Source organism: Peromyscus maniculatus, chromosome 13, assembly GCF_049852395.1.
Source record: "Peromyscus maniculatus bairdii isolate BWxNUB_F1_BW_parent chromosome 13, HU_Pman_BW_mat_3.1, whole genome shotgun sequence".
Classification (NCBI taxonomy): Eukaryota; Metazoa; Chordata; class Mammalia; order Rodentia; family Cricetidae; genus Peromyscus; species Peromyscus maniculatus.
In genome coordinates, this window is record NC_134864.1 from 62,840,615 (window position 1) to 62,852,812 (window position 12,198).

Here is a 12,198-nt window from a genome sequence, read left to right on the forward strand (position 1 = left end):
TTTCTTAACTTAAACAATGGAAGTCAGAAAATGTATTGCTTTGGAGAAGAGGATATACTTTTGTTTCCAGAGAAATCAAAACGCTGTGGATTCATTCAAGGTTGATAGAGATCAGGTTTATTGGGTGAGGCACCTCTAAAAATCTGGCTACAGATATAAATAAATAAAACTAAAAAAAAAATTCTACAAGACAGGTGACATATATTTTACCTGCTGGTGCTGGTGCTGGTGATCTGGGAGGGGACATGGGGGCAGTACCAGTGCATTTGTGAAGTGCTGGGTTCCCAGGAGGCCACCCTGGTGTTTGGAGCTTGCCTCATGTGGGTGCCATATAAAGTGGCAATTAACAAGGCAGTTCCACATAGTTTATCTGATAGTCAAAGAGGTTTATTTTTGGTAAACTTACAACCAGCAAAAGGATTGGTTACAGGACCCAGGAGAGGTGAGATGCAGGCCAATGTGATTCTCAGGAGAACTCTGACTTGGTCTGCAATCCAGAATCCAGGATCACAAGGTAGCCAAGAGAGCAAGCATGTACACCTCTCAGATCTTAAGGGTCTAAAGAGGCCACGCCCCAGGGGCAGGTCATAGCAGGTGTGGCAGTTACCTGCTGCCTTGATGAGGGCAATGCTTCAAGGTCAAAGCTGGAACAGCTACCCACTACAATTGAGTCTAATTTTAAATAACCACTGCCTCCAATATTTTACATTTTTTGGAATATTGATATGAATTTAAGGTTATTTTTGTTATACTGTTTATATGTTTCTACTCTGGTTGACAGTATTGCACCTATACAACTCATTTAAAAAATGTAATATAAAGTTTTGGTCCTTGAAAACTATTTAGGTTAATAAAGAAAGACAGGTTAGTATTTAGTTGTCTATAACAATCAAACTTATAGCCATGTTAGGTATGCTTTCAAGTTAAAACAAAGCTATATTTTAAATAGATAGATGGTCTTCAAACTCTTAAAGATCTACAGAATATGACATTTAAAGTGCTTTAATAACATAAGGCTTTTCATGACAGAGAGCTCCTAGCAGCATCAATTTACTTCATCCAGAGTCCTGCTTCGGTGAGGGTTCAGATCCCAACGAGGATGGGTGGAGTTGTCTGGGGGAGAGAAGGAAGGGACAGACCTGATCTGAAGCAGAAAAAGGATGGCTGACAGTGGCTTTTCATTTGGAAAAGAATGTATCTTTTACTGCACATATGAATAAATGGGAGAAAAAGGGCATGTGAGCTGGGGTGTGGCTTAAAATCAGGGACTGAGGAAGCTAGCCTAGACCTTGACAATAGGCATCAGACATGTGTTAATGAAAGAACCATAAATTTCTGTTGCCAGAGATAAGGAGAATGACTGCTTTAGTAATCTGGAACTTTTTTCAAGCCCCTGTGGGGAATGGAGACCCTTATCCAAATGCCTGACCTTGGGAAAAAGACTTCTTCTGGAAGCAAACACTGTTCTACAATTTCTTAATCTTATTATATTGGAATATTCCCCTCATAATGCTCTCAAATGAGAAGGTCCTGATGTCATATCCTTTTCTCATTCTGATTTCTCTATATTTGTTAACTGAACTCTTAATGGCCTCAGGCTCTGGATCCTCAGGCATGTCATCCTGGGCACCAGGAGTATATAGTGAATTTTCAACTTTCATCCTCTTTATGTAATTAGGAGGGCAAATGAAATTCCTGGGGATGTTTTTCCAGAAAAACTATTTTGTTTAGAGAGGCTACATAGCATTAATTCTAATTGGTCTTTAAAAAAAATAAACTGGAGCCAAATATCAGAATGAAACCTGGAAGATCAGAGAAGCAGAGCAGCCAGCCACTAGTTCTTACCTCTACAAAATCCTCAGCTTAAAAAAAACCCAGCTCCTGTCTTCTCCTGCCTTATATTGTGAAGGCAACATGAAGGCCTAGATTTGACTTTACAGACTCCATCTTAAGGGAAGTCCACCATCTTAGACTGGCCTGGTGACCAGAGGCCATACTCAATTCTAGGAAGAATCTCAGGAATGTGCCATGACAACTTAAACAGATACCCTAGAAGCAGTCAATTAAGAAACAGGGCAGTAAAGTTTAACAAGATCCAGATGCTCCTGCAAACATCCTGTCTGTGATTTATGGCCCTTACAGATATTCAGATAATCCTGTCAGCAGGTTGTGGTTCCACACCAAAAGCCTAACCCAATAGTTTCAAATGTGGTTTCACTCCGAAAGTCTAGACCAATAGTTTCAAAAAATCACTTTGCCCCATACCCGTCCTATCCAGTACCAAGATGCCAAGGTTTGTGATTCCTGGCTTGTGGTTTTTCCTGTAAAATCTCTCCTATCCCTCGGCCTGCTGCTGCCATCACGTTTCCCTCCATCTTCCAGGCTGTGGCCCAGGTTCAAACCTGATAATAAAAAGACCCTTGTGTGCTTGCATCGGAAACTGACTCCTTGGGGGTCTCTGGGGGTTTTGAGACATGGATACAGTGGTATTCCTCTCTCTGCCCAGCCACATCACTTCCTGTTTCTACCTCCCTAGTATTGAGATTAAAGGCATGATCTAGTGCTAGGATCAAAGGCATGTGTCATCACTGCCTGTCTCTGTTTCTTATTTAAATTGAATCTGTCTTGTGTAGCCCAGGGTGGTGTTGAACTCACAGAGATCCATTTGCCTCTGCCTCCTGAGTGCTGTTATTAAAGGTGCATGTCACCACTGCATGGCCTCTATGGCTAATTAGTGGTTTAGCTCCACACTCTAATCTTCAGGCAAGCTTTATTTTAGCTCACAAACAAAATATCACCACAAGGCTACCATTGTGCACATTTATATTCTTTACCTAAGCCTGCCCAGAATTTCCCAAAGGAAAAGGCATTAATAGTGAGAATCTTTTAAAATGAAATAAAGGTGCTGGAGAAGTTGGCCTGCAATATTGAAATACTAGAACTTTGTCAAGCAGCAATGGTTACCACGTGTCCCACATCAACTTCAAATGAGTATGACAAGCATTGAAGAACCTCCACATGGAGTTTGCTTTGATTTGTGGCAAAGTTAGCCACTGGGCAAAGAAACAGCCCTTGCCTCAACTGCTGACAGTATGCTGTCCAAATTGGACAAGCAAGATGCAAAAGAAGGAAATTAACAAACTTTGCTAAGACAAAGTAGGACAGTCCTTCAAAGTTCCTACTACTGAAAATTCTGTCAGATAATTTAGGCCCCTAGACCAAATACGGATGCCCCTACATTGCAGAGAAACCTTGGGGTGATTGTCCAGGCACCCAGATATCTCTGTCACTTCTTAGTTTTGAAAGGTACTTGTTCTGCACTTCGTATTTGCTTAGGTAATATTATATCCTTCTTGGGTTTCTGATGGGATTCAAGATTAGATAGTTATAGTTACAGTTTTCTTTAGTTATGATAGAAAGTAAATTAGGAACAAAACTTTGGACTCACCAAAATAAGATAGATAATATAGATTATTTTCTCTGAATTTGCCAAATACTAATGGAATGAAATTTGTGAATACATTTCTTACTAAATAATTGTTCTTATTGTACATAGTTTTACATTGTCAGAGTTAAAACCTTTCTTTTTTATATAGACAAAAAGGGAGAGATGTTGTGCAATAATTTTTTGACAACTGTGAAGATGTGTCTTTGCCAAGGTGCCTTCTGATTGGTTTAACGAAGAGCTGAATGGAAAATAGCCAGGCAGGAAGAGGTTAGGTGGGACTTCTGGGTGAGGAGAGAAGAAGAGGGAATGAATGTAGGCACAGGAGAAACTCAAAGGACACGGAGAAGAAGCAGGGGGTAAAAAAATGGAGGAGAGGTAAAAAGCCACTAGCAAAACACAGAATAATATAAATGGGTTAATTTAAGTTATAAGAGGTAGTAGGTCAAGCTTAAGATACAGGTTGAGCTTTCATAATTAATAAGAAGTCTCTCTGTCATTTTTTGTGAACTATCAGCCCCCCAAAATTTATATACATGTATTTGTCAATTGTATTTTGATGAAGATATTATCAATTTTGCCATGAACATGATAGAATGGTATATGAGTTTAGTCTCATCTACCTTAGAATGCCTTAACAATTATTCATGTCCAAATAGAGCCTTCATATTAAGAATTTCAAAATAAAACTAATTTCTGATTATGAATGAAAAAATATTTTTGCTTGATATGAATTTATAGTTGGTATTTATTGTTAGTTTTCAGCCACTTAGCTACCTTTTTGGTTAATTTTAGTTGTGAAACAGACACAACGTAATATCACTTAGAGTGTCTCAATGAGGGGTTGTCTACATGAATTTGGCCTTTGAGCATGTCTTTAGAAATTGTGTAATTGAAGTATAATGTCTGCTCATTGTTAGATGTGCAATCCAATGGATTTATATCCTGAACTCCATAAATGTAGAGACAATATAAGGGTAGCTTGCTCATGATGATGAATATGATATGACTTGCTGTTTCAATATGATATGACATCTGAGCAATAGAGGATTATAACCATGAATTGTGAGTTAAAATAAACTCATTTTTCCCTAAGTTGACTTTTGTCAGAGAATTTTATTGCACCATCAGGATTGAAACAGGAACAGTCACTATCACATTTTTTATACAGTAAAATTCATTAATTACGAAAGATGCAGAGTTCTATGTGACCAACATAGACCATTCGTATATGTGCTGTGGATATTGTTCTGTATAAATAAAACACTAATTGGCCAGTAGCCAGGAAGGAAGTATAGGTGGGACAAGCAGAGAAGAGAATTCTGGGAAGTGGAAGGCTGAGGCAGAGAGATGCTGCTAGCCCCGTGATGAGGAGTAACATGTAAGATACTGGTAAGCCATGAGCCATGTGGTAAGATATATATTTATAGAAATGGGTTAATTTAAGATAGAATAACTAAATAACAAGAAGCCTGCCATGGCCATACAATTTGTAAACAATATATGTCTCTGTGTGTTTACTTGGTTGAGTCTGAGCAGCTGTGGGACTGGTGAGTGAGAGAGATTTGTCCTAACTGTGGGCTAGGCAGGAAAACTCCAGCTACATATATATTTCTTATTCAACATATTTTAAAATCAACATGAGTAGAGATTAAGTTATAAACTGGATAGAACAGAATAACCCATTCATCCAGCCACACTAATTGACTATGAGCTACGTGCTAAAAATTCTTCTAAGTGAGGAAGCTATGTCATGGGTGTGTAGGGACAGATACTAATGTAGATATTGGTATAGGTACAGTATGCTGTGGATGTTGAGACAGATATTGATGTGAACATGGGTATAGCTACAAGATAAGCATGGGCTTTAATTTATGAGTTTATATGTAACGTGAGAAAGGAATTTTAGAAAACTAAAAAGCAACAACACCGAAAACAAAAACAAAACCTATGGAGTTGTTAAGAGTGTAGAAAATAAGAAGGTAAATCTCAAAATGTTTCTTTGTGTCTTTGCAAAAATTACATATAATTTTTCTTATGAGGATTGATAGTCAATCTGGTTTTCTTTCTGGACGCAGGTTTATAATTCTCCTTTGTGACACACTATTAAGGAAAGAAGTGACTGCATTCAAATCTGTAACCTCAATAATATTGTAGACACTGGTTTCTTCCACACAGCAACAAGTAAATTAAAAATTCACTTCACTAGTAGAAATGTTCACCGGTGGTGGTGGTACTCGCCTTTAATCCCAGCACTCGAGAGGCAGAGGCAGGTGGATCTCTGTGAATTCGAGGCCAGCCTGGTCTACAAAGAGAGATCCAGGAAAGGCACCTAAACTATACAGAGAAACCCTGTCTTGAAAAAAAAAAAAACAAAGAAGAAGAAGAAGAAATGTTCATCTCCATATGACCTCACTTAAATGACTTTTTCATAATACACAAGCAACAGCTGGTAGCCGTGCCTTTGTATGCCAAACACCGGTCTGCATCAGTCTACTTGAGAGACTTCAGGACTAGGAAGCCTCATTTTGCTCCTTGTTCAGAACTTTTTTTTAGCTCTTTCTTTCTTTCTTTCTTTCTTTCTTTCTTTCTTTCTTTCTTTCTTTCTTTCTTTCTTTCTTTCTTTCTTTCTTTCTTTCTTTCTCTCTCTCTCTCTCTCTCTTCTTTCTTTTTCATTTTTCTTTATTAAGAAATTTTCTACTCACTTTACATACTACCCACAGATCCCACCTTCTCCCTCCTCCCACCCCCCAGCCCTCTTTCCCAAGGCACCCCACATCCCCATATCTCCCAAGTCAAGGTCTCCCATGGGGAGTCAGCAGAGCTCGGCACACTGAGCCTAGACAGAGCCAAGCCCCTTCTCACTGTACCAAGGCTATGCAAGGCGTCACACCACAGGCACCGAATTCCCAAAAGCTTGCCCATGCACCAGGAATGGATCCCGATCCCCCTGCCTGGGTGTCCCCCAAACAGTTTGAGCCAAACAACTATCTTCTGTATCCAGAGGGCCTCGTCCAGTCCAATGGGGGCTCCACAATCACTAGTCTACAGTTCATGGGCTTCCTCATCTCTGAACATCATCCCATCATGATCTCAACATCACCTACCTCCAGAATTCCTCTTCTCTCTCATCGATTGGATTCCCGGAGCTCAGCCTGGTGCCTGGCCGTGGATCTCTGCATCTGCCTCCATCAGTCACTGGACAAAGGCTCTATGATGACAGTTAGGGTATTTGCTAGACCAGTTACCAGAGTAGACCAGACCAGGCACACTCTGAACCACTGCCAGCAGTCCAAGGTGAGGTGTTTGTTTATTGAAGTCCCACATTGGGAACCATATGTAGATGGATTTTTCTTTGGGCCAGCAGCTCACAAATAACAACACAGAGATTTTTTATTATTTATGAAAGCTTGGCCGAAACTTAGCTTGCTCCATTAACTTTTATGGCTTAAATTAACCCACTTCTATTAGTCTCTATTTTACCTTCTTTTCATTCTTTATGTCCACTCCCTCTGTGGCACCTTTCTGATATAATTTGCACACATAGATTCCTCCTCCTCTTCCTCCCCCTCTCCAGAAATCCCACCTATTGTCCCTGCATTTTGCCTATTCAGCTCTTTATTACACCAATCACAGAAGTACATCTTCACAAAGTGTACAAATATTCCACAACAGTATCAGGTACGGGATGCATCTTGTAGAGTGGGCAAAATAACCAATCAGAAAGTGGTTTATTATTCTCTTGTCATAAGTTCCACTGTTGTTCCAGGACATATCTTGCAGGCTGGTCATTGTTATAGCTATATCTCCCAGGGTTCATAGTTAGGCAAGATTACTGGTTGTTTTTTGCATTTAGTGGCATGCATAACCCCTCCCAGTTCCTTGAAAGTGAGACAGTAGGGATGAACATGATAAATCCAACAAAATGTCCCCTAGATTGCAGGTTTTACATCACATATATTTTTTACGATATTATAAAATTATTGTTAAAATATATTGAACTGTTCAATTGGTTGTATGTAGGAAATGACCTGTTAGTATTTCTGAAGCAGAATTATAATCACAGCTTGGTCAGGCTGTTTCTAATTATTTAATAATAGCAATACCATTTAATTATTTAATTGAGCAATGCTAGTCATTTATCCAGTGCAGAAATTCAGTTTACAATCAACAGAGTATAAAACATTGACTATTGGCTTTGGGCAATATTAAAATCTGCAGGAGAAAGTATATATTTCTCTAACAGTGCAGCTAAAGCCATCCCTTCCTTATTTGATAAAATATGGAAGCTTAACAACATTTTATTATGGTTAGCCTTCTAAAATGAAGCAAAGCTTTATAAAATATTAATAAAAATTTCAAAACATTCTTGACCTACCAATTTAAATGAAGCTTGGTATGATTGCAGAAATCTAATTTACGCTGATGTGTTACTCATGATCACATCCTTAAGCATAATGTCTTTAAATCAGAACTACTTTTTACTAGATTTAAAGTTGTATTCTATTATTGTTTGTACAGAACAGCACAATCTGTTGTGCATTTTAAACTCAATTTGGAAGCTTCTTTTATGCATGTGAAAACTCTGTTTATGAAACCCATGGTTATTTTGAAATCCCTCCAGCTAATGTGTGCATCCTACCAAGCATCTTTAAAGTGTGTTTCTTTCCTACAGACATGATGCATTGACTCTTTACCATTTTTTTCAGACATTTTAATGTTAATTGCTTCCTAGAGTTAGCATTAGCTCCAGGAAGGAGCTGCTGTGGAGAAGATTCCTCCAGCCAGTTTCACACACTTCTGTGGTTCATTGGTCTTTCACAGCATTACATTTCAATTGATTCTGATATTTAGAATACATTAGTTCCATTAATAATTAATGGGACCCTATATATGATACTTTAACCATTACTCTGAAAATACATGGTGAGAGATTTAGTAGCTGCTTTTAAAACTGAGATAAGTGAAAACTGTCATGCATGTATTATTTTGTATATGTAGCCAAAACATGAATCAATTGAAAATATTTTAAAATAGAAGTTATTTTTTAATCATAATAACCAGTGAGCTTTGATAATGGTCCACAATATAAGTAGTGGTTGGTGTTAAGAGTAAAACAGTATAATTCCACCTTTAGGGTATTTCTTATTGGTATTAAATATAAAGATGGTTTTCTTCTGTTTTAATGTATGCATAATGTTTAATTTGTCTAATATAACTATTAATAAGTTAGTTCATTAGATTATGTCTCATAGAATTGAAATTTTATTGAAGTAATGCTGTTTCATGAGGAAATAAACTCACTGTCATATATCTGAACTGGCAAAATGACATATCAAATGTCGACATTTGAGAGAGTTAAAATGACAAATAGTGCTCGCTTCGGCAGCACATATACTAAAATTGGAACGATACAGAGAAGATTAGCATGGCCCCTGCGCAAGGATGACACGCAAATTCGTGAAGCGTTCCATATTTTTCCACTAAATTCAGGAACAAGACAAGGCTGTCCACTCTCCCCATATTTATTCAATATAGTACTAGAAGTTCTAGCTAGAGCAATAAGACAACAAAAGGAGATCAAAGGGATACAAATTGGCAAGGAAGAAGTCAAACTTTCACTATTTGCAGATGATATGATAGTATACATAAGTGACCCCAAAAACTCTACCAGGGAACTTCTACAGCTGATAAACTCCTTCAGTAAAGTGGCAGGATACAAGATCAACTCAAAAAAATCAGTAGCCCTCCTATACACAAATGATAAAAGGGCTGAGAAAGAAGTCAGAGAAACATCACCCTTTACAATAGCCACAAATAATATAAAATACCTTGGGATAACACTAACTAAACAAGTGAAAGACCTTTTTGATAAGAACTTTAAATCTCTAAAGAAAGAAATTGAAGAAGATATCAGAAAATGGAAGGATCTCCCATGCTCATGGATAGGTAGGATTAACATAGTAAAAATGGCAATCTTACCAAAAGCAATCTACAGATTCAATGCAATCCCCATCAAAATCCCAACACAATTCTTCACAGACTTGGAAAGAAAAATACTCAACTTTATATGGAAAAACAAAAGACCCAGGATAGCTAAAAGAATCCTATACGATAAAGCAACCCTTGGAGGCATCACCATCCCGGACCTCAAACTCTACTATAGAGCTATAGTAATAAAAACAGCTTGGTACTGGTATAAAAACCGACATACGGACCAATGGAATCGAATTGAAGACCCTGACATTAATCCATGCACATATGAACACCTGGTTTTTGACAAAGGAGCCAAAACTATACAATGGAACAAAGAAAGTATCTTCAACAAATGGTGCTGGCATAACTGGATGTCAATATGTAAAAGATTACAAATAGATCCATATCTGTCACCATGCACAAAACTCAAGTCCAAGTGGATCAAAGACCTAAACATAAATCCAGTTACACTAAACTTAATAGAAAAGAAGATAGGAAGCACTCTTGAACGCATTGGCACTGGAGACCATTTCCTAAATAAAACACCGACAGCACAGACCCTGAGCACAACCATTAATAAATGGGACCTCTCAAAACTGAGAAGCTTTTGCAGGGCAAAAGACACAGTCAATAAGACAAAAAGACAGCCAACAGATTGGGAAAAGATCTTCACCAACCCCACATCTGACAGAGGATTGATCTCCACAATATATAAAGAACTCAAGAAACTAGACATCAAAGCACTGAACAGTCCAATTAAAAAATGGGCTAAAGAGCTAAACAGAGAATTCACAAAACAAGAACTACAAATGGCTGAAAGACATTTAAAGAAATGCTCAACATCCTTAATCATCAGAGAAATGCAAATCAAAACGACTCTGAGATACCACCTTACACCTGTTAGAATGGCTAAGATCAAAAACACCAATGACAACCAATGTTCGAGAGGATGTGGAGCAAAGGGAACACTCCTCCACTGTTGGTGGGAATGTAAACTTGTACAACCACTATGGAAATCAGTATGGCGGTTTCTCAGAAAATTAGGAATCAAACTACCTCAAGACCCAGCCATCCCACTCTTGGGCATATACCCAAAGAATGCTGATACATACCATAAAGATACATGCTCAGCTATGTTCATAGCTGCACTATTTGTAATAGCCAGAACCTGGAAACAACCTAGATGCCCATCAACGGAAGAATGGATGAAAAAAATGTGGTACATATACACAATGGAGTACTACTCAGCAGAGAAAAACAATGAAAGCATGAAATTTGCAGGCAAATGGATGGAACTAGAAAATATCATCCTGAGTGAGGTAACCCAAACCCAGAAAGACAGTTATGGTATGTACTCACTCATTGGTGGATTCTAGATATAAAATGAACAATCAGACCACAACCCATAGAACCATAGAGGCTATATATATATAGCATGGAGGTCCGTAGGACGACTGTGGCATATAATAAATTTCAGTTTTACTCAATTATTGAAAAAAAAATAGCCAAATGAATGGAAACACATGAACTATGAACCAAAGACTGAGGGGCTCCCAGCTGGATCAGGCCCTCTGAATAGGTGAGACAGTTGATTGGCTTGATCAGTTTGGGAGGCATTTAGGCAGTGGGACCAAGTCCTGTGCTCATTCCATGAGTTGGCTGTTTGAAACCAGGAACTTATTCAGGGACACTTGGCTCAGTCTGGGAGGAAGGGACTGGACCTCCCTGGAGTGAGTCTACCAAGTCGATCACAGTCCTCGGGGGAGGACTTGTCCTGGAGGAGATGGGAATGGAGGGTGGGCTGGGGGTAAGGGGAGGGCTTGGGAGGGGGGAGAATAGGGGAACCCATGGCTGATATGTAGAACTGAATGGTATTGTAAAATAAAAAATATATATCACAAAAAAAAATGACAAATAGTTCCACTTTATGAGGAATCTAGGAAAATTCCAATAAGTAATATGCTATTCTAATAGAATTAAGTGCATCCACCCCACACTAAAATTTTGGAATTCTTTTAAAAATTGTTGCTTTTAAATATTGGCATTTAGAAAGAGACCAAAATTACGAAATGATTTTGACAAGATTAATTTTCCATAAATATTGCCAAAATTTCCATATATCTTGCCAAAATGTGTGATCTCATGTTATTTGGACCACATATTTCTATTCAATGTAAATAAAGCAGGTACATCATTTTGAAAACGTTAGTTTATAGATTTGTCATCTTAAATTATATTCAGGGAAATTTAAAGCTCAAAATGATCTTTTATATTTTCAGATATTTAATACTACTGTCATTACTTTTCACATTTATCAAAATATTAGACATATTTAAAATTCAAATAATAAATGTATATTTTAATTTTATATATGGAGCAAATTTTATAGATAAAGATTTTCATGCTTGTCGATCAGTAGGATTAACATAGTAAAAATGGCCATCCTACCAAAAGCAATCTAAAGATTCAATGCTATCCCTTCAAAATTCCAACACAATTCTTCACAGACCTTCAAAAGAAAGTCCTCAACTCCATATGGATAAACAAAAACTCAAGAAAGCCAAAACAATCTTGAACAATGAAAAAAACTACAGGTCTCAACATTCCCAATTTCAAGTGTACTACAGAGCTATCGTAATACATATCGTAATATGGTAGAGCATAAAATGGAAACACTGATCAAGTCAATCAAATTAAAGACACAGACATAAATCCACATACCTATAGATACGTGATTCTTTGTAAGAAGTCAGAAATATAGACTGGAATAAAATACA

General features: G+C 37.7%; 1 non-coding gene across 1 annotated transcript; it reads left to right on the plus strand.

Annotated features, from left to right (window-relative positions):
• The first annotated feature begins 8,818 nt into the window (after nucleotides 1-8,818).
• On the plus strand, nucleotides 8,819-8,925 carry LOC121822174 (U6 spliceosomal RNA). Its single transcript, XR_006063188.1, has one exon. It is a non-coding gene; the product is annotated as a U6 spliceosomal RNA (small nuclear RNA).
• Nucleotides 8,926-12,198: the final 3,273 nt, after the last annotated feature.